This window comes from Hylobates moloch, unplaced genomic scaffold, assembly GCF_009828535.3.
Source record: "Hylobates moloch isolate HMO894 unplaced genomic scaffold, HMol_V3 SCAFFOLD_8, whole genome shotgun sequence".
In the NCBI taxonomy this organism is placed as follows: Eukaryota; Metazoa; Chordata; class Mammalia; order Primates; family Hylobatidae; genus Hylobates; species Hylobates moloch.
The window spans coordinates 46,796,745-46,819,319 of record NW_026652283.1 but is presented as its reverse complement, the minus strand read 5'-3'; the positions used below and the strand labels follow the sequence as shown (position 1 = coordinate 46,819,319).

Below are 22,575 nucleotides of genomic sequence, written 5' to 3'. Positions count from 1 at the left end.
TTAAGAAAATAAGCCCAGAAACTAGCTTAATTTCATCCATTAATGTTTAAGGTAAGTTGCAGAAGACCTCTATTGAAGGGTAAGCTAAGCATACTTCTGTATGCTTTGGTTTCCCCACCTGTAAAATGAAGATCATTAAGCTACCTAATATATAGGTTGTGGTGAGGACTAATATATGTAAACAGCAAAGTGCCTAGCACAGAGAAAGCACTATAAAAGTGTTAGCTATTAATGTAAGTCTTGCCCTCTTGGAGCAATCTCCCAGTCTAAAGGAAGAGATTAGTTGCAACAAATAGGAAGCCATCTGAGAAAAAGAACCTAGGCTCAAGAAAACCAAGTGATCAAGTAAACTGTGGAACTAAACCCTGGCAGCTAAGACAGCCAAAGAGAAGCAAGTCTTGTCCCCTGCTTCAGAGGCTCTGCCAACTCTGAGGGGCTTCTCTCATTCACCTAGATGACAAAGCATATCAAACTGTTTTTTCTAGGGTACTGTTCAAAGGACTAATTCATAGGCAAACCAGTGCTTTTTCAAATGTGGGTCACACCTCTTTAGTAAGACATTATATCAATTTAGGAAGTCAGGATCAACATTTTCTAAAAAGGGAAACTACCTGCACACAAAAAGTACATATACAAATGAAATAGAATAGAAAATATCAGTCCTTTGCACACAGGGTAAGCACTGTTTTGTGAAATGTGTGTTTATGACATCCATTACTGAAATACATACAAATATACAAATGCAAACATGTGTGATGGGTCATAATGTAAACTCTATTTGTTATTGAGGTCAAAGTCTAAAAAGTTTGAAAGCCACTGTTCTAATTACCCAAGCAAACTCACCCACCTAGTAGCTACAGGCCCTCACTTTTCCTCTCCATATATTAGTCCAATTACTCAGCCCTCTCAGCACCCTCTCTTTTCAGAATCCCCAGTTCAGTAGCAGGTCCTAAAGATAACTAGAACACCTCAGAAATCTAGCAGTTCTCAACAAGTACTGGCTCCAACTTTGGAAAGCCTTGTGATGATATCAGGGTCAGCTGCCACAAGCCCCAACCTTGGGTCTATCCTCCCGTCCCCAGCTAAGGCTTGCAGTTATGGCTGAATCCTAAGTTTCTACTCAATATTCTCCAATTCTCTAATACCTGAGACCAGGCTACCTAATAATAATAATAATAATAATAATAATAATAATGACATAACAGCAACCAACATTTATTAAGTGCTTAACTATTTATTAGGTTCTATTCTAAGCATTTTACACATTAATATTCATGTAGTACTCATCATAGCCATATGATATATGTACTATTATTCCATAAAGACACAGAGAGGTTAAGATCATGCCAGTGGTAAGTAGGAAGGTAGCATTTCCTCAATATGTTGGCACCTGGTTACCTATATATGAATTATACTAGCCAGAAGTGTTCCTGTCTTCAGCCAAGTTGGTAAACGGAAGCAGTCTAACTCTAGTTTCCAATGCTATAAATCACTGTGCTTTACCTTTCAGGAGAAATTTCTGACAACAGCAGCAAATGGATTTCTTTCTAGCCTGCTCTGCATATATTGAAGAGCAGTACTACTGCAGAGCAGTACTCCTTGGGTGGAGGAGAGAGAACATGGAGCTCCTTAAATAACGCCAAAGTGAGAAAATATTTGTTTGATTTTTAGAGAATGAAAGCCATATTTTACATCCTTTATCTGACCAAAGAAGATATTACTTTTACCTCCAGGTAACACACCCCCACACAGAGTACTTTCTTTAGTGGCATTAGAATCCATTTGTGCCAATACTCCTGTGGCTTTGCCAGGACTAGGAAGGCCTAACATTTCCCTGGGACTGGTGACAGGGCTCAATAATTTGCAGTATGGCGAAAGAAACATCTGCCTTCTCTTACTCATTCATACATTTATTTATTGACTGTAGAGCCAGAAGAAAGGCCTCTGCTATGGGCTTCTCACTTTACAGATTCTGCAACATAACACAAACACAAAAAACAAATTCATTAAAGAAATGGTGTTTCCTCTGTCACAAGATTCTGCACTGGCAAAGCGGAACCCTAAAAATCCATTCTTGTAAATTGTACAGTTCAGACCACAGGAAAACCTCTGTCCACATATTTCTTCCCATGTCCTTTAAAAAAGAGGCAACTATGTTGGAATGCCATTTATGGGTTGTGAAACTGCAAACTTCAGAGAACTCTGCCTGAGATTATGAAATATTTAAGCAGCACAGGGTGTCAGAAATAAAAGACAAGACAAATTAACTGTTATATCCTTCCTGTCAAATAATATCATAGATATCTTTCCTAAGAAAGTACTGTCTCCTAACAGAGTCAAACATCCACTTATTTGATTTCTTCCTGTTCCAATTCACAGTTCTGAAAGTACTCATAATTTAGCTCACTATTCCTAACAGTAGCACACAGCAATTGAGGAACATTTTGCAGAATTAAGGAATTCATATTACTAGTAAATGTATTTATATGCAGGTCTAGAAATGACAAATATAAGGCAAGGAACCAATTTATTACACTGATAAATAGTTGAACAGTTAATGCTAGAATTACATTTTTATAAAAATATGTACTTACAAAAATTTTTAATTCAGCTTAAATTAATTTTGAATATTTAAAAGAAAAATAACTTTTAAAAAAGAATAAAAAATTTCCATTTTTACGCTTTATATTTTTGATGAGAATATATTCAAACTTTGTACTCTGTGAATATAACGTCTCATTTTTAAATCCTACAGATCACTGAAAATGAGTACAAGTTGTGATCCCAACATAGACAGAAAAACAAGAAAGTGGAGCTTAGAAGAGGAAAAAGAAAAAATGTACAAATAAGCTAGTCTGCTTAAATTTGGAAAAAAAAAAAAAAACAACTGCACACAAAAAGTACTTACACAGGGCCAGGCACGGTGGCTCACGCTTGTAATCCCAGCACTTTGGGAGGCCGAGGCGGGTGGATCACGAGGTCAGGAGATCGAGACCACGGTGAAACCCCGTCTCTACTAAAAATACAAAAAATTAGCCGGGCGTGGTGGCGGGCGCCTGTAGTCCCAGCTACTCGGAGAGGCTGAGGCAGGAGAATGGTGTGAACCCGGGAGGCGGAGCTTGCAGTGAGCCGAGATTGCGCCACTGCACTCCAGCCTGGGCACAGAGCAAGACTCCGTCTCAAAAAAAAAAAAAAAAAAAGTACTTACACAATTACTATCACTGAAGATTGAAAACACAGAAAATAAACCAGAGTATTCAAAAAAGACAAGTAGCTGGGCACGGTGGTTCATGCCTGTAATCCCAGCACTTTGGGAGGCCCAGGCAGGCAGATCTCTTGAGCCCAGGAATTCCAGACCAGCCTGGCTGAGGCAGGAGAATCGCTTGAACCCGGGAGGCGGAGGTTGCAGGGAGCCGAGACGGCACCACTGCACTCTAGCCTGGGCAACAGAGCGAGACTGTCTTCAAAAAAGAAAAGAAAGGGCCAGGTGGGGTGGCTCATGCCTGTAATCCCAGCACTTTGGGAGGCAAAGGTGGGCGGATCACGAGGTCAAGAGATCGAGACCATCCTGGTCAACATGGTGAAACCCCGTCTCTACTAAAAATACAAAAATTAGCTGGGCATGGGAGCGCATGCCTGTAGTCCTAGCCACTTGGCAGGCTGAGGTAGAAGAATCGCTTGAACCCAGAAGCGGGAGGTTGCAATGAATTGATCACGCCACTGCACTCCAGCCTGGCGACAGAGCCAGACTCTGTCTCCAAAAAGAAGGAAAAAAAAAAAGAAAATATAGAATAATGGTGTGATTGTTCTTAAAACAGTAATATTATATATACAATATTTAGCCAGATTCCCCTCTCCTCTGATGGTTTAAAAATAGTCACAGAAAACAATGGAAAATTTATAGGTTTAACATAAATGATTTTGAAAAGTAACGCTAAAATGGCTGCACATATAAGATAGATTTTTAAAATGATAAAACAGTCACTGCCTATGATAAAGCCTTAAGTGAAATATTTATTTAACTGTTAATAAAGTGAGAAAAAGATACCTAACTTTTTTAAAGTAAATATTATTCAGTTCTATAGATTATAACAGGGACAAAAGTCATGTTAAACAATAAACTTTACATACTGTCGAGTTACCTAAAGAAGAAAACAAGAAAGTAGAAATAAATGATAATTTCATAGCTTTACATTTGATGTAAAAAGTACAGGCTTTGTCTTCAGTGAGAACTAAAGAAAAAAACTTTCGATTTTAGGCAGGGACCTAAAGATTGGCAAACTTCCACCTATAACTATGACATTACCGAAACAGAACTAGCCATTCTACTAGAAATCACCGTAAGAATAGACAAAATATACGATGTAATAGTTTTCAGGCACTGGGACACATATAATGCAAGAATGAAAACCCACAAAGAAGGGAAACTCAAAAGTCAGGCTGCTCCCTCCTCAGCTGCCTGGGAGCAATTTTCTTACAAGGGCACAGACAGCTAAGTTCAAGCAGAGCACAGTAGTTCCACTAAGCTGAGGAGGCATGGGCTAGAGTTCAGGGAAGCTAATCAAGCAGACATTGCACATTCACCAAGAAAGACCACATACATGCTAGGGCATAAAAAAAAGTATCAAGAAATTTCAAAATATTGAAATTCCCTAAATTATGCTGCCTAACCACAACAGAATTAAATTAGAAATCAACTACAATAAAATATAAAATCCTCTGGCGGGGCACGGTGGCTCACGCCTGTAATCCCAGCACTTTGGGAGGCCGAGGCGGGCGGATCGCCTGAGGTCGGGAGTTCGAGACCAGCCTGACCAACATGGAGAAACACTGTCTCTACTAAAAATAAAAAATTAGCCAGGCGTGGTGGCACATGCCTATAATCCCAGCTACTAGGGAGGCTGAGGCAGGAGAATTGCTTCAACCTAGGAGGTGGAGGTTGTGGTGAGCCGAGATCGTGCCATTGCACTCCAGCCTGGGCAACAAGAGTGAAACTCCGTCTCAAAAAAATAAAATAAAAATAAAAAAATATATAAAATCCTCCAATATTTGGAAACGAAAGCACATAATTCTAAATAATCTATTGGTCAAAGATGAAATGACAAAGAAAATTAGAAAATATTTCGAATTACACTATAATAAAGACACACATACCAAATTACAGAATACAGTTAAAGGAGTGCTTAGAGGCACATATATAGCTTTAAATGCTTATATCAAAAAAGGAAGACCTGAAATCACTAATCCATACCTCTGCATTAAAAACTTTAAAAAGTCCAGGGAGGGATAGCATTGAGAGAAATACCTAATGTAGATTATGGGTTGATGGGTGCAGCAAACCACCATGGCATGTGTATACCTATGTAACAAACCTGCACGTTCTGCACATGTATCCCAGAACTTAAAGTGTAATAAAAAACAATTAAAGAAACTTAAAAGTAAATTAAATTCAAAATACAATAAAGAAAAGAAAGCAGAAATTAGGAACAGAAAATAGAAAAAATTAACAAAACCAAAAATTGGTTCTTTGAAAATATTAACAAAATTAATAAAACCACAGTAATAGACATCAAGAAGAAAAGGAGAGAAAACATAAATCATCAATATCAGAAATAAAAGATGAGTTATCACAACAAATCTAAAGACATTAAAAGAATAATAAGAGAATAGCAGGAACAATTTATGCCAATACGTTCTATAACCTATTTAAAATAGACAAAAAGTTCAAAAAATAACTTAACAAAACTGACTTTAATATAGATGTGCATTATGCTAAGTGACATAAGCCAGACACAAATGAACAATATTATATGATTCCATTGATATGAAGTATTTAGAAGAGGCAAATGCATAGAAAAAGTAGAACAGAGACTGTCAAGGCCTGGGGGAAGGGAAGAAGGGTGCCACTGCTTAATGGGCACCAAGTTTCTACCTGGGACCATGGAAAAGTTTTAGAAATAGATGGTGACAACAGTTGCATGACATTGTGAATACAGTTAATGTCATTACATTGTATACTTAAAAATGGTTAAAATGCCAGAGACTGAGGCACAAGAATTGCTTGAATTTGGGAGGCAGTGGCTGCAATGAGCTGAGATCGCGCCACTCCACAGCCTGGGTGATAAGAGCGAGACTCTGTCTCAAAAAAAAAAAAAAAAAAAAAAGTTAAAATGGCAAATTTTGTTATATATACCTTGCCACAATTTTTAAGACTTTAAAGAAATTAATTTAAAAGGAGTTAAGATTCACACATAAAAGCTAAAATTACAAACTTCTAGAAGAAAATATTGGAGAAAATCTTCATGATCTTGGGATGGGCACAGATTTCTTGGACAGAATATGAGTGAGTACTAACTATAAAAACTCACAAAGTAAAGAACACCAAAATTAAGACCTTCTGCTCTTTGAAAGACATCCTTCCAAAAAGGAAAAGGCAAGCTGGAGAAAAATAAGTCACAATATATACAGTGATGCATCACCTAACAACAGAGATACCTTCTGAGAAATGCATTGTTAGGCGATTTCATCATTATGTGAACATCATGGAGTATACTTACATGAACCTAGATGGTATGGCCTACCACACACATAGGCTATATGGTATTGTATAGCCTATAGATTGCTTCCAGGCTGCAAACCTGTATAGCATGTTACTGCATTGAATACTGTAAGCAACTGTAACACAATGGTAAGTATTTGTGCATTTAAACATAAAAAAGGTACAGTAAAAATACATATAAAAGATAGAAATGGTACACTTGTATAGGGCACTTACCATGAGTGGGGTTTGCATGACTAGAACTTGCTCTGAGTGACTGAGTGAATGGTGAGTAAATGTAAAGGTCTAGGACATTACTGTCTACTACTGTAGACTTTATAGAAACAGTGTACACTTAGGCTACACTATTTAATATTGTATAATAACATTATATAAACATATGGTAATATAATTATATGTTACAAATGTATATAATTATATATTATATAATTATATCATATAAAATAATGTATAATAGTATAATTATATAATAACAATAATATATACAACATTATATAATAATAACACTATATAAACATTGTACACTTAGGCTACATTTTTTTCTTTAACAATAAATTAATCTTAGCTTACTGTAACATTTTCACCTTAAATTCTTTAATTTTTAACTTTACTCTTAAAACACACATTATACTGCTCCACAAAAATATCTTTGTTCTCTATATCTGCAGTCTATAGGCTGTTTTTTATTTTTAAATTTTAAATTTATTATTTCTTTTTAAATGTTTTTGGCAAAAATAAAGACACAAACATACACTTTAGCCTAGGTGTACACGGGGTCAGGATCATCCAAGATGTCACTTTCAGCTCCTTTATAATTTTATGGGACCACCAGTGTCTATGCAGTCTGTTGTTGACCAAAACATTGCATGGTATTGCATGACTATATATATCTGACAAAATATCTGCATCTGAAATATATAAATAACTTGTACAACTCAATACTTTTTTATTCATTTTTTCAAAATAAGCAAAATATCTGAACACATTTTCACAAAAGATTCACAAATTGCAAATAAGGACATGAAAAACATATTCAACATCATTATTCATCTGGGAAATGTAAGTCAAAACCACAATGATATACCAGTATACACTCAGTAAAATGGCTCAAATCTGATCATAACAAGTTTTGATGTGGAAGTGGGCCAGCTGGAACCCTCAACATCCCTAGTAGGAAAGTACAACAGTATAAACATTTTGGAAAATTATGTGGCAATTTTTTAGAAACTTAAACATACACTTACCAGTTACCATTTGATGGGGGTTAGGGGTAGTATCCTAAATCTAAGTTTGGCCTTTTTTTTTTTTTTTTTGAGACACAGTCTTGCTCTGTCGCCCAGGCTGGAGTGCAGTGGCGCCATCTCAGCTCACTGCAAGCTCTGCCTCCTGGGTTCACGCCATTCTCCTGCCTCAGCCTCCTGAGTAGCTGGGACTACAGGTGCCCGCCACCATGCCCAGCTAATTTTTTGTGTTTTTAATAGAGATGGGGTTTCACCACGTTAGTCAGGATGGTCTCGATCTCCTGACCTCGTGTTCCGCCGCCTTGGCCTCCCAAAGTGCTGAGATTACAGGCATGAGCCACCGCGCACAGCCAGCTCTTTCATTTTTTAAAAGATTAAACGCATCTGTAATCCCAGCACTTTGGGAGGCCAAGGCGGGCAGATCATTTGAGGTCAGGAGTTCGAGACCAGCCTGACAAACATGGTGAAACCCAGTCTCTACTAAAAATACAAAAAAATTAGCCAGATGCGGTGGCGCATGCCTGTAGTCCCAGCTACTTGGGATACTGAGGCAGGGGAATCACTTGAACCTGGGAGGTGGAGGTTTCAGTGAGCTGAGATGGTGCCACTGCATTCCAGCCTGGGCAACACAGCAAGGCTCCGCCTCAAAAAAAAAAAAAAAAAAAAAAGATTAAACATATTTTAGTCAAAAGAGTTTTCATGTACCAGATACTACAACAAAAGTAACTTTGTGACCAGGTGCGTTGGCTCACACCTACAATCCCAGAACTTTGGGAGGCCGAGGCAGGAGGATCACCTGAGCTCAGGAGTTTGAGACCAAGATGAGCAACATAGGGAGATCCCCTACTTATAAAAAAAGTTAAAAAAAATTAGCCAGGCATGATGGCATGTCCCTGTGGTCCCAGCTACTCTAGAGTCTGAGGTGGGGGACTCACTTGAACCCGGGAGGCTGAGGTTGCAGTGAGCCATGATCACACCACTACACTCCAGCCTGGGCAACAGAGCAAGGCCTCTCTCTCAAAAAAAGTGACATTGCAATAAAATGCACAAAAACTAAAAGCAAGAAAATGACAGTCTGGGTTGGGTGCGGTGGCTCATGCCTGTAATCCTAGCACTCTGGGAGGCCAAGCAGGGTGGATTACTTGAACTCAGGAGTTTGAGACCAGCTTGGGCAATATGGCAAAATCCCATCTCTACAAAAAATACAAAAATTAGCTGGGTGTGGTGGCATGTGTCTACAGTCCCAGCTACTCTTGGGGGCTGAGGTAGGAGTACTACTTGAGCCCAGTTCAAGGCTGCAGTGAGCTGTGATTGCACCAATGCACCCCAGCCTGGGCAACATAGCCAGACCCTGCCTAAAAAAAAATTTAAGGCCGGGCACAGTGGCTCATGCCTGTAATCTCAGCACTTTGGGAGGCCGAGGCAGATGGATCACCTGAAGTCAGGAGTTGTAGATCAGCCTGGCCAACATGGTAAAACCACACCTCTACTAAAAATACAAAAATTAACCGGGCATGGTGGCAGGCGCCTGTAATCCCAGCTACTCAGGGGGCTGAGGCAGGAGAATCGCTTGAACCCGGGAGGCAGAGGTTGCAGTGAGCTGAGATCACGCCATCACACTCCAGCCTGGGGGACAAGAGTAAGACTTCATCTCAAAAAAAAAAAAAAAAAACTAAAAATTAGCTGGGTGCGGTGGCGCACACCTATAGTCCCAGCTACTAGGGAGGCTGAGGTGGGAGGATCACTTGAGACCACGAGTTTAAGATTGCAATGAGCTATGATAGTGCCACTGCACTCCAGCTTAGCCAACTGAGACCCTGTCTCTAAACAAATAAATAAGCAAATAAGTAAGCAAGAAAATAGGAAAAGTGGGCTTTCACAATGTATTAGTTTTCTATTGCATAACAAATTAGCAAAAACTTAGCCACTTAAAACAATACACATTTATTATCTCACAGTTTCTGATTCAGGAATTCAAGCACAGCTTAGCTGGTCCTTGCTTAGGGTCTCTTAAAGCTGCAAGCAAGGTGTCACCTGGGCTATGTTTTCATATGGAGACTCGATTCAGGAAGAATCCACTTCTAAACTCATTCTCATCTGCACACAGAATATTCTCTAAAATTGACCACATGCTTGGTCATAAAGCTAGTCTCAATACATTTTTCAAAAATAAAAATCATATCAACCATCTTCTCAGACCTCATGGAATAAAATTAGTAATCAATATCAAGAGGAACTCTCAAAACCACACAAGTACATGGAAACTAAACAATTTGCTCCTGAATGACTTTAAACAATGAGATTAAGGCAGAAATCAAAAATTTTTTTTAAATAAAAATAGAGACACAACATACCAAAACCTCTAGAATACAACAAAAGCAGTGTTAAGACTAAAGTTTAGGCCAGGCACAGTGGCTCACGCCTGTAATCCCAGCACTTTGGGAGGCCAAGGCGGGAGGACTGCCTGAGCTCAGGAGTTTGCGACCAGCCTGGGCAACATGGTGAAACCGTGTCTCTACTAAAAATACAAAAATTAGCCAGGCGTGGTGGTGCGTGTCTGTAATCCCAGCTACTCGAGAGGCTGAGGCAGGAGAATCGCTTGAGCCTGGGAGGCAGAGGTTGCAGTAAGCCGAGATCACGCCACTGCATCCGGCCTGGGTGACAGAGTAAGACTCTGTCTCCAAAAAAAAAAAAAAAAGACAAAAATTTATAGTGCTAAATGCTTAACATCAAAAAGAAACATCTCAATTAACAACCTAACATCATAGCTAAAGGAACTAGAGAACCAAAACAAGCCAAACCCAAATCTAGCAGAAGAAAAGAAATAAGAAAGATCAGGGCAGAATTAAATGATATTGAGACCAAAAATATGACATAAAGGAGCAACAAAACAAAAAGTGGGTTATTTCAAAGGATAAACAAAACTATTAAACTGCTCGATAGATTAACCAAGAAAAGAGAAGATTTAAATCAGCACAATCAGAAATGACAAAAGTGGTATTACAACTGATATCACAGAAACACAAAAGCTCCTCAGAGACTACTATAACATCTCTATGAGCATAAACCAGAGAAACCTAGAAGAAATGAATAAATTCCTCAAAACACACAAACTCTTAAGAATGAACCAGGAAGAAATGGAAATCCTGAACAGAACAATAATGAGCTATAAAACTGAATCAGTAATTTAAAAATCTACGAACCAAAAAAAAAAGCCCAGGACCAGGATTCACAGCCAAGTTCTACCAGATGTACAAAGAAGAACTGTAACAATCTTACTGAAACTATTAAAAAAAAAAAAAAAAAATGAGTATGAGGGATTCTTCCCTAACTCGTTCTACTAAATCAGTATCATCCTGATACCAAAATCTGACAAGAACACAACAAAAAAACTACAGGCCAATATCCCTGATGAATATGAATGTAAAAATCCTCAACAAAATACTAATAAACTGAATCCAGCAGCACATCAAGATGATAACTGGATCATGATCAAGTGGTTTTATGCCTGGGACACAAGGATGGTTCAGCATACACAAATCAATAAATGTGATTAATCACATAAACAGAATAAAAAACAAAAACCATATGATCATGTCAACAGACACAGAAAAAGCATCTGATAAAATCCAACATCACTTCATGATTAAAAACCTTCAATGAATTAGGCATTGAAGGAAGACACCTCAAAATAGTAACAACCATATATGATAAATTCACAGCCAAGAGCATCATACTGAATGTGCAAAAACTGAAAACATTCCCTCTAAGAAATGGAACAACATGAGGATGTCCACTCCCACTACTCCTATTCCACATAGTACTGGAAGTGGTAGCCAGAGCAATTAGGCAAGAGAAAAAAATAAAAAGCATCCAAATAGGAACAGAGTTAGTCAAATTATATCAGTTCACTGACAACATAATCCTATACCTAGAAAACCCTAAACATTACTCCATATGATTCCTAGACCCAATAAACAATTTTAGTAAAGTTTCAGGATATAAAATTAATGCACAAAATCAGTTGCATTTCTATACACCAACATTCAAGCTCAGAATCAAATCAAGGACTCAATCCCATTTATAATTGCCACAACCAAAATAAAATACCTAGGAATACATTTAACCAAGAAGATGAAAGACCTCTACAAGGAGAGCTAAAGAACACTGATGAAAGAAATCATAGACAACACAAACAAATGGAAAAACATCCCATGATCATGGATAGGAAGAATCAGTATCATGAAAATGACTACACTGCCCAAAGCAATTTTAATCAAATTACCAATGTCATTTTTCACAGAATCCAAAAAAACTATTCCAAAATTCATATGGAACCAAAAAAGAGCCCACATAGTAAAAGCAATCGTAAGCAAAAATAACAAAGCTGGAAGCATCACGTTACTCAACTTCAAATTACACTACAAGGCTATAATCACCAAAACATCATGGTACTGGTACAAAAACAGACACATAGCTCAATGAAATAAAACAGAGAACCCAGAAGTCAATCCATACACCTACAGTGAATTGATCTTCAACAAAGTTGACCAAAATAATCAATGGGGAAAGGACACTCCATTCAATGAATGGTGCTGGGAAAATTGGCTAGCCATATGCAGAAGAATGAAACTGGACCCCTATCTCTGACCATATATAAAAATTAACATATGATGGATTAAAAATTTAAATTTAAGACCTGAAACTATAAAAACCCTAAAAGAATACCTAGGAAAAACTCTTATGGACATTGGCCTAGGCAAATAATTTATGACTAAGACCTCAAAAACAAATATGACCAAAACGAAAATGGACAAATGAGACTTAATTAAACTAAAGAGCTTCTGTACAGCAAAAGAAACAATCAACAGAGTAAAAAGACAACCCATAGAATGGGAGAAAATATCTGCCAACTATGCATCCAACAAAGGACTAATATCCAGAATCTATAAGGAACTTAAATCATAAGAAAAAAACAAATAAATCTACTAAAAAGTAGGCAATAGAAACGAACAGACATAAAAGAAGACAAGCGACCAACTCATGAAAAAAATATCCAACATCACTAATCATCAGAGAAATGAAAATTAAACCACAATAAGATACCATCTTATACCAGTCAGAATGGAAAATGACAGATGTTGGTGAGGATGCAGAGAAAAGGGAATGCTTATATACTGTTGGTGGGAATGTAAATTAGTTCAACCCCTACAGAAAATAGTATAGTGATTTCCACAGAACTAAAAATAGAACTACCATTTGATCTAGCAATCCCACTACTGGCTATCTACCCAAGGGTAAATAAATCTTTTTGTTTTTTTTTTTTTGAGAGAGAGAGTCTCGCTCTGTCACCCAGGCTGAAGTGCAGTGGCATGATCTCGGCTCACTGCAACCACTGGCTCCCAGGTTCAAGCAATTCTTCTGCCTCAGCCTCCCAAGCATCTGGGACTAAAGGTGCACACCACCACGCCTGGCTAATTTTTGTATTTTTAATCGAGACAGGGTTTCACCATGTTGGCCAGGCTGGTCTTGAACTCCTGACCTTGTGATCCACTTGCCTCAGCCTCCCAAAGTGCTGGGATTACAGGTGTGAGCCATTGCACTGGGCCGGGAAAAGAAATCTTAAAAAAAATTTTTATTTTTTTAAATTGTAAACCTCTTTTTTTTCCCCTGGGCCTTATGACATAGCATAAGAAAATTATTTTATCTAAAAGACACCTACACTGGTACATTTATCGCAGCACTATTCACAATACAAATTCATGAAATCAACCTAGGTGCCCATCAACAGTAGATTGGATAAAGAAAATGTGGTATATATATACCATGGAATACTATGCAGCCATAAATAGAATGAAATCCTGTCCTTTGTAGCAATGTGGATGTAGCTGGAGGCCATTATTCTATATGAAATAACTCAGAAACAGAAAATCAAATACCATGAGTTCTCACTTATAAGTGAGAGCTAAACAATGGGTACGTGTGGTCTTAAAGATGGAAACAACAGACACTGGGGACTCCAAAAGGGGAGAGGAGGTGTGGCAAGCATAGAAAAACTACCTAGTGAGTATTATGTTCACTATTTGGCTGATGGGTTCACTAGAAGCCGAAACCTCAGCATTACACATTATATCCATGTAACAATCCTGCACATATACCCCTGAATCTAAAAAAAAAAAAAAAGAACAGAAAATATTTTGGGCCAATTCTAATTTCTATTGCTTCAGCAGAGCAAATCTCCTCCAAATAGAATTTAATTTAAAAAAAATTGACCAAGAGCTGCTTGGTTCATGGATGGCAATTCCAAGGTAAATGAAAACCATCCTGCTTTGGAAGACTACTCCTCTGATGAAAGAAGGTAAAAACAGATCTGCTTGGTGGGCTGAATTGCATTCTATTTTTCTAACAGTGACTGATGGAAGAATTGAACAATGGTAGAAGCCCCTGTGTTTGGGTCTTTACTGACCTCACGCGATGTAACCAATGGCTTGGCTATACACTCAGGCGAGAGGACGATGGAAATCTGGCCTGTTAAAAGAATGCTCACATGGAGCATGGCCCTAAGGAGATTGGAGGGATGCATTAAGGTGACAGGGATCGATAAGTAGACATCCCATGTGCTCCCTTGAGGTGGCCAACTCAGTCCCCGAAAAAAAGTGAGTATGGGGGCAATGCAGCAGTGCAGAGATGAGCCGAATCTGGACATGACCCTTTTGCACCCTTTCAGGTACAAAATGCCAGAAAGAACTGTTCTGTTTCTCAGCAACAGAGACAGAGATTGCTGATGGCTATGGGGCAGATTCTCTGGTAGGAAGGCCCTGAACATGGCTGGCAAATGAGACTGATGCTGGTAGCCCTGGGAGCTACAAAGGGGTCTTGACAGGAATAGACACTGACTCTGGAGTGGGCTTTGCTTATCCCATGGAAGATAAAAATGCTCAGAGTACCATAAAAAAAAAAAAAAAAAACACAGAACAGAAGATATTGCATGGATTTGGATGGCCCACCATCATTTCTTCAGACCAAGGAACACACTGTACAGCCCATAATGTTCAACAATGGACAGAGTGAGATATCCTCCTTAGAGTAATAGTTTGATAGAGAAGTAGAATGGGCAATTGAAACACTGGTTGTCTAAAACAGGGGGAGATAAAAAGCATGAAGGGCTGGCTTACAGGCGATCATAAGGACGTATGTGCTCATACTTAACGTGGGACTTTTTCTGTTTTTCTGGTTGATCTGAGGAAGAGGGGATGGGGAGGATGCTAGTACAACTACATAATTCTTACCAGGGGAGGAGTGCACTTGTATAACTACTATAATTTTTTCTTTTTCTTTTCTTTTTTTGGTTTTGTTTGTTTGTTTTTGAGAGACGGAGTCTCACTCTGTAACCCAGGCTGGAGTACAGTGGAGCCATCTTGGCTCCCTGCAACCTCCGCCTCCCAGGTTCAAGCGATTCTCCCACCTCAGCTTGCCAAGTAGCTGGGACTACAGGCATGCACCACCATGCCCAGCTAATTTTTTTGTATTTTTAGTAGAGACAGAGTTTCACCATATGTTGGCCAGGCTGGTCTCGAACTCCTGACCTCAGGTGATCTGCCTGCCTTGGCCTCCCAAAGTGCTGGGATTACAAGTGTGAGCCACTGTGCCTGGCCCTGTTTGTTTTTTTGCGACAGGGTCTTGCTCTGTTGCCCAGGGTGGAGTGCAGCGGCGTGATTACAGCTCACCGCAACCTCCGCTTCCAGGGCTCAAGAGATCCTCCCACCTCAGCCTCTTGAGTAGCTGGGACCACAGGCAAGCGCCACCACATCTAGCTAATTTTTTGTATTTTTGGTAGAGACAGGTTTTGCCATGTTGCCCAGGCTGGTCTCAAACTCCTGAGCTCAAGCAATCCTCCTGCCTTGGCCTCCCAAAGTTCTAGGATTACAGGCATGAGCCACTTCGCCTAGCCTATAGTTTTTTCTTTCCTCCCCAAATCACTTTTAAAAATTTTATTTTTTCTCTCCTACCTGATGCAGTGGTCCTAGGACCAGCGTTACAACTACAAGTGCTGAAACATCAGGGATGATTTCTAAGAAAAAACTGTAACTGTTTTTAAACCTAATGGCAAAATTCCTAAGAACATTACTGGGGTGAGTAGTGCTTTCACCCCATTTAGCAAAAGTGGGACTAACAGTGAATGCAGCTATATTGCCTGATGGTAAAAACAGCTCACTAGTTCTGCTCCTATATAACTTTACCCTATCTGAATGGGAGTGGACTGAGGAAGACCTACTCCTAGACTTGTATTGCTGCCTGCAATCTGGAACAGCACAAGAGAGATTCTAATGTCCCTTTCAAAGGTGAAAAAATTGGGGTATAAACGGAAACAAGGAGAAACCATAGCTGAAAGTAAAGAAGTGAATAAATGAGTTAGGGTTACTGAGGAAAATTCAATGTTAACAGCCCAAAAGGGTCTAAGAACAAAAGATGATACTGTCTCAAGCTCAATTATTCCAGATGCATGAAGGTATGAAGCTGTATGTTTACCAAGGCCAATTCTGCTTTTGGAACTTGACAAGATTTAGGAAACTTGCAAACCTGAATGGCCTCATCCTGGGAGACATTCATACAATATGATGTACTGGACTAATGATTAATTATTGCATATACAAATATTTTTTGATATAAAAGATCTGTGGTCACAAACTAGGGGGTGACCTGTGACCTGTGGTATTATGATATATATACTGGTTTTAATCTACGGTTTCTGGCTTATAACCCATAGCCCTAGTTACAGTCTTTTGTTAGAATGTTGGCTGTGTTAGGCCTCAGGGGCAGGCCTCTGACCTCCGACTCTCCTTTCACTTTAATATTCCCCAGCCTTTCTGACTGTGGGTCTTAAGGCTCTCCCATGAGAGAGTGCCATCCTATACCTGGGGCAAGAAATACTGACTTCATGAAGCTTCCATAAAAACCCAAGAGGACAGGGTTCAATGAGCTTCAGTATAGCTGAACACATGGAAGTTACTGAAGTGGCATGGTCGGGGAGGGTACAGAAGCTCCCTGTCCCTTCCCTAGTAACTCACCCTATCAATCTCTTCATCTCTATCCTTTGCAATATCCTATAAACCAGTAAATATTAAAACAAAAATCTAAGAGGCTGAGTGCAGTGGCTCACACCTGTAATCCCAGCACTTTGGGAGACCAAGCAGGGCAGATCACTTGAGGTCAGGAGTTTGAGACCAGCCTGGCCAATATGGTGAAACCCCCATCTCTACTAAAAACACAAAAATTAGCCAGGTGTGGCTGCACCCATGTCTGTAGTCCCAGCTACTCGGGAGGCTCAGGCATGAGAATTCCTTGAACCAGGGAGGCGGAGGTTGCAGTGCCACTGCACTCCAGCCTGGGCGACAGAGCGACACTCGGTCTCAAAAAAAAAAAAAAATCTAAGAAATACAGTCATTCAAGAAAGTCTGTTTCATTTGGCATTGTTATTAAAAGAATATAATTTATAAGAAATTATTGATTACAAATAACAATTTTGGTAAAAATAAAGCCAAAGAAAAGTGTAAATATTTTAATAATTTATGAATTTGCCTTTACTTTATTGCTCATTTAAACAGATGAACACACAGACATGTGCAGTGTTAATTCAACTGTCATTTTTGACATTTTGCCATTTTTAATTGTATAAAAATTGATAATGGAATTGGTTGTAATATTTGCCTGTTTCCTTCTTTGAAGATATGCTGTTTTTCTTTCATCTTTGAATGTTTTCATTTTATATCTGGATGAAAGCCATGATTTTTTGTTTTTACTTTTTTAAAAAAAACTGTCTGTTAAACAGTTTTGGAAGTCTTCCACCAAATGTCCAAAGAATTAACCTGTGAGTCACATCAGAGAAGTACACCTCATGTGGACCATCCATGTATGTCAGGGCTTGGTTCCCACAGGTAAATCTGAAGTGGTAATCTGAAGTTGGCTCCCAGATGAACAAAGAAGTTTACGGAATCTCCACTTTTCTAATTTCAATTTTTCTTTACATAACTGGGTTTTGTTTTGTATTTATTTATGGCTAAGTTATTCCCATCTGTGGCAGCAGAGTGGGACACTGATTTTATAGGCTGACCAATCCCGGGTATACACCCAAGAGAAATGAAAACATATGCCCATAAAAAAAAAAAAACGTATACATGAATGATTATAGCAGCTTTATTCATAATATCCAAAAACTAGAAACAACCCAAATATCCATCAAATAGTAGTACAGTCACAAAAGGAAACATTGAAACATAAAGGAAGCCAAATACAAAAAAGCAGGTCATTTGTCATTTTCATTTATATGAAATTCTACCACAGGCAAAGCTAATCTGTAGTGCCAAACAATAGATCAGCGGTTGCCTGAGGCCAAGATGTGGAAGATGGGATTGACTGCAAAACTACAGAAGGAATATTTGGGGGTAAGAAAAATGTTCTATCTATTAATTGTGGTTGTAGTTACATGGGTATATGTATTTGCCAAAATTTGTAAAACAAAGGACCCCAAATTGTTTCTGTGGGATATAACCATCAATAATTACAGTATTGAAAATGGAAACTGAGACATTAAAAAATACTTACTGATTCATTTGATAACACTAAAAATGCACTGCATCTTAATAACATCTTAGTACTCATTATCAAATTAATTCTGACCTTGAGAACCCCTAAAACTTGTCCTCAAGTGAAGCGTAAGTCTGTTCCAGAATATGAAGACTAATGAAGGGCACAACTTGGAATGTGAATTTTGACTGTCATGGTTTATAATACCTGAGTCTGAAAAGCTAAAACTGGTTAAAATTTTAGCAAATAATTTATTCAATTTTGGTGAGTCCATGTCCTTGGTTTACTGTTTACTGCCATTACCTACAATATTAAAGTATATTATTTTATGCTGTGTAATATGCCTAGTTAGCAAATATTTTGTGTCTTGCTAGAAAAATTTTCTGTGCTTTATGCTGACTTACCATGTCCTTAATCAAGCAAGCACAGGGCTCCTCATAAAAAAAAAAACTACAGCTATTTAAAATCGTGTTACTTTCTATGTTTGTTTATAAATGTTTTACTGTCACTTAGGTTAAATAAGTAACCAGGTATTATTTCTCAAGCACCAACAATCCTATCTTAAGTGTTTCCACTAACAATTCTTTGAATATTTGTCTTTCCCAAATCAGATCCTACGTGTAGAAAATAATAAAATAAAACTTTCAGTGTAATTTTTTTTTTTTAATTTGAGACAGGGTCTCACTCTGTCACCCAGGCTAGAGTGCAGTGGCATGATCTCAGTTCACTGCAACCTCCACCTCCCAGGCTCAAGCAATCCTTCCACCTCAGCCTCCCAAGTAGCTGGGACCACAGGTGTGCGCTAGCACGCCCAGCTAACTTTTATATATTTTTGTAGAAATACGGTTTCAACATGTTGCCCAGGCTGGTCTCAAACTCCTGAGCTCAAGCAATCCTCCCACCTTGGCCTCCCAAAGTGCTGGGGTCAGTGTATTTTTAATACCAAAAACTATCTCTGAGATATCCGAAAACATCCTTGGCAAAATCACAAAGATGTGTTTTCTCCTTTTTAGAGAAATGTTAGAAATCATTAGGTTTAATATTTTGTTATTAATGAATTTCATGAGAAAAGTTATCTACCAGAAGACATGTTCAGTGTTCCCTAGGTTAAAGTTGTATGGGTAAAATGCTATTACTATAAATATTCTAGTTATTGTATGATTAATAGAAAACTCCTAGAGATTTGTCAATGTCCTCATTATCCACAATGTTTCTGAGTCCTGACAGAACTCTGCCAGATTTTAGGAAACAAAAGTTTAGTGTTTTCAGTCTTTTTTTTTTTAAATCTCCTATAGGAAAAAGTGTTTTCAGTCTTAATTTCAGTTATTATCTAAAATACTGGCCAGGTGCAGTGGCTCACATCTGCAATCCCAACGTTTTGGGAGGCTGAGGCAGGAGGATCACATGAGCCCAGGAGTTAGAGACCAGCCTGGGGAACATTACAAGACCCTATCTCTACCCCGCCCCCTGCAAAAAATTAAAATAAAATAAAAAATAAATTAAACAAAATAAATAAGCTGGGCATGGTGATGCATGCTTATAGTCCCAGCTACCTGAGAAGCTGAAACAGAAGGATCGCTTGAGCCCAGGAGGTTGAGGCTGCCATGAGCTATGACAGAGCCACTGCACTCCAGCCTGGGCAACAGAGCAAGACCTTGTCTAAAATAAATAAATAAACAAACAAACAAACAAACCAAATGAATTAATGAATAAAATTGAAAATGTTTACTTGGTAACAACCTTACTTTTAACATTTGAATCCAGCACCTTCTAGGTCAGTGAAGTTTTATAAAAATATAGATGTACAGGACTTATTCCAGACCCACTGAATCTCTTTACTTGATATTCTTAGTATATTCTTGGTATGTTTTTGGTGTCTGTATAATACCACAAGAATATTATATGTTATACATAAAGATTTTTCCCTCTCTAAAAATTATGTTTTCTAAATCAGATGTAACCTTCACTGTCTTATTTGCAATAATCTCTTACAGTTTGCTACAAGTTTTTGGACTGGCCGTATTATTCTCATTTTACATGTGACAAAAACAACTTAATTTCCTTGGTAGTTGCATTATTCTTATGATATGAGTCTCTGTCACATGCAGAGAGATTCCGTTTTGTGCTGAGGCCTGTCTGAAGGCTCTACAATCAACTAGAAGGCAGAGTCTGTGTCTTCAACAAAGAAGGGTTGTCTCAGAGCTCCATGGAAAAGGACTGCGGCAGGTATTTTAAAACTACTGACACATCAAAGAATAGACAGGCTTCCAATGGTATTGCTTGGACAACTGGACAACTTCCAGATCATTCCAGTGGAATGAGTCAGAATTTCCAGAACTTTTTTTAGTTAAGAAGCCGACTACTAACCTGACATCCAGTGAAATGAGAATTAGGTACACAGAACTGTATGAACTATAAGAAATGATTACAGTAATTTGTTTGAAATATTATTTTAATGTTCATTTTCTAATATGCAAGGCAGCCAGTTGTATTCCTTGTTAGGCTATCTATAACTCTTAACAATTAAGTAGACTTTGCTCTTGTAAAATGAAACATTCCTAAATCACATCTGATTCTCACTGACCCTCCCCTAACCCGGAACTAAGAACGTCTTACTGAGTCTCCTTACAGTTCGAGGCAATACGGTTATTTGAATAGGGCTAACAAGAATCTGTTCTCCTTTTGACCAGAATATAATTGTAAAAAATGGTTGTCCAACAAAGAGCTTGCCTGAAAGGTCACATTTGAGAATCATGCTTATTTGATCAGGTATAACAAACTACTTTTAAGGAACTACGGTTGACTTTATGGAGCCAATACTTACAAAACCTTCCTGGGAAAACTGGCCTGGTATCTGGCTTTACAGGGTCCAGACTTACAGTTGGTAAGGAAGGTCACTTCCTGGAAGGCCCAGGACCCTTAGGAATTCACCCAAATTTATAGTTATTACAAGTGAAATGTGGTATTTCTTAGACTTGCCTTCCTAGCCTCAAAATACAAATAATAGAGGCCTGTAAAAGTCCAATCTGAGATTCTTTATAAAAATTTACAGCAAAGTAAATTTAAGAATGTCTTATGGCAAATTAACGTTCTGGCTACACTATGCAAATAATCAGGCCAAACCCAATGAGACCACCCCTGTTTTGTGACCAAAAAGGTTTCAGATTATTTTAGATGAAAAGGTAGGAGACTATAAAAAAAAATTAGAAAAAGTTAAAAAAGAAAAAAAGGTTACTAGACATTTCCAACAAAAAAACTATGCATATTGTTGAGAATACTCTTCTAGTTTGTCTTTTATTATCTTTGAGCTACTTTACAACTCTGTAAGTTATAGGTAACTGATGTTAGGTGAAATAATTTCTTTTTTTTTTTTTTTTTGAAACGGTCTCTCTCTGTCACCCAGGGTGGAGTACAGCGGCGCAATCATGGCTCACTGCAGGCTCAACCTTCCCACTTCAGCCCCCTAAGTAGCTAGGACTACAGGCAGTCATCACCATACCTGGCTAATTTTTTTTAAAAAAACTTTTGCAGAGATAGGGTCTCACTACATTGCCCAGGCTGAGCTCAAACTCCTGGGCTCAAGTGATCTTCCTGCCTCAGCCTCCCAAAGTGCTGGGATTACAGGTGTGAGCCAGTACATCCAGTGCACAAAATAATGTTTGTCTATAGACATGCTGATCAGTTCTGTGCAGTGAAGGTGCAACTGACTTCCCTTCTCTCCATGGAAAAACTCAATTTTATAATAAATAATACATGTATTTCAACACTACACATACACATACCACATATCACTTTGTGGTTCTTTTACTTCTTTGAACTGGCTAATATATCTGCCAGATTCCCTTACTAATAATGAGTTAAATATTTAACATGTGCCTATTTTTTAAAAATCAATAGCTTTACACATATGTCAAAATTTGTTATTATACAACTATATTTCTAGAGGTAGGAGGATAAAACATATTTATTTTATTTTACAATTTGGTAGCTCTATTTTAAACGATTAAACGTGTATACCTCTATTTGTATTCTTGTGCCAGACCATATCAATGTTTGGAACAAGCTCAAATGATTGCCAATTTGTGTTAAACTCTATAGTAGGCTCTGGGATCAGCATATTGTACCGCACAACATGGTCCTGAACTCACGGAGCTTACCATCTGCTATGGACTAAACTGTGTCTCCCCAAAA

General features: G+C 38.3%; 1 protein-coding gene and 1 long non-coding RNA gene across 5 annotated transcripts in view; one reads left to right on the top strand and one right to left on the bottom strand.

Annotated features, from left to right (window-relative positions):
• The window catches only part of MAST2 (microtubule associated serine/threonine kinase 2), a 244,291-nt gene that overhangs the window by 122,492 nt on the left and 99,224 nt on the right, over positions 1 to 22,575 (bottom strand). The gene's annotated exons all lie outside the window — the stretch shown is intronic.
• LOC131384115 (uncharacterized) overlaps positions 6,578 to 22,575 on the top strand; it is a 39,971-nt gene continuing 23,973 nt past the window's right edge. The window contains exons 1-3 of the long non-coding RNA XR_009214659.1: positions 6,578 to 6,688; positions 18,142 to 18,242; positions 20,493 to 20,610. This is a non-coding gene — a long non-coding RNA (uncharacterized LOC131384115). The remainder of the gene's footprint in view (positions 6,689 to 18,141; positions 18,243 to 20,492; positions 20,611 to 22,575) is intronic.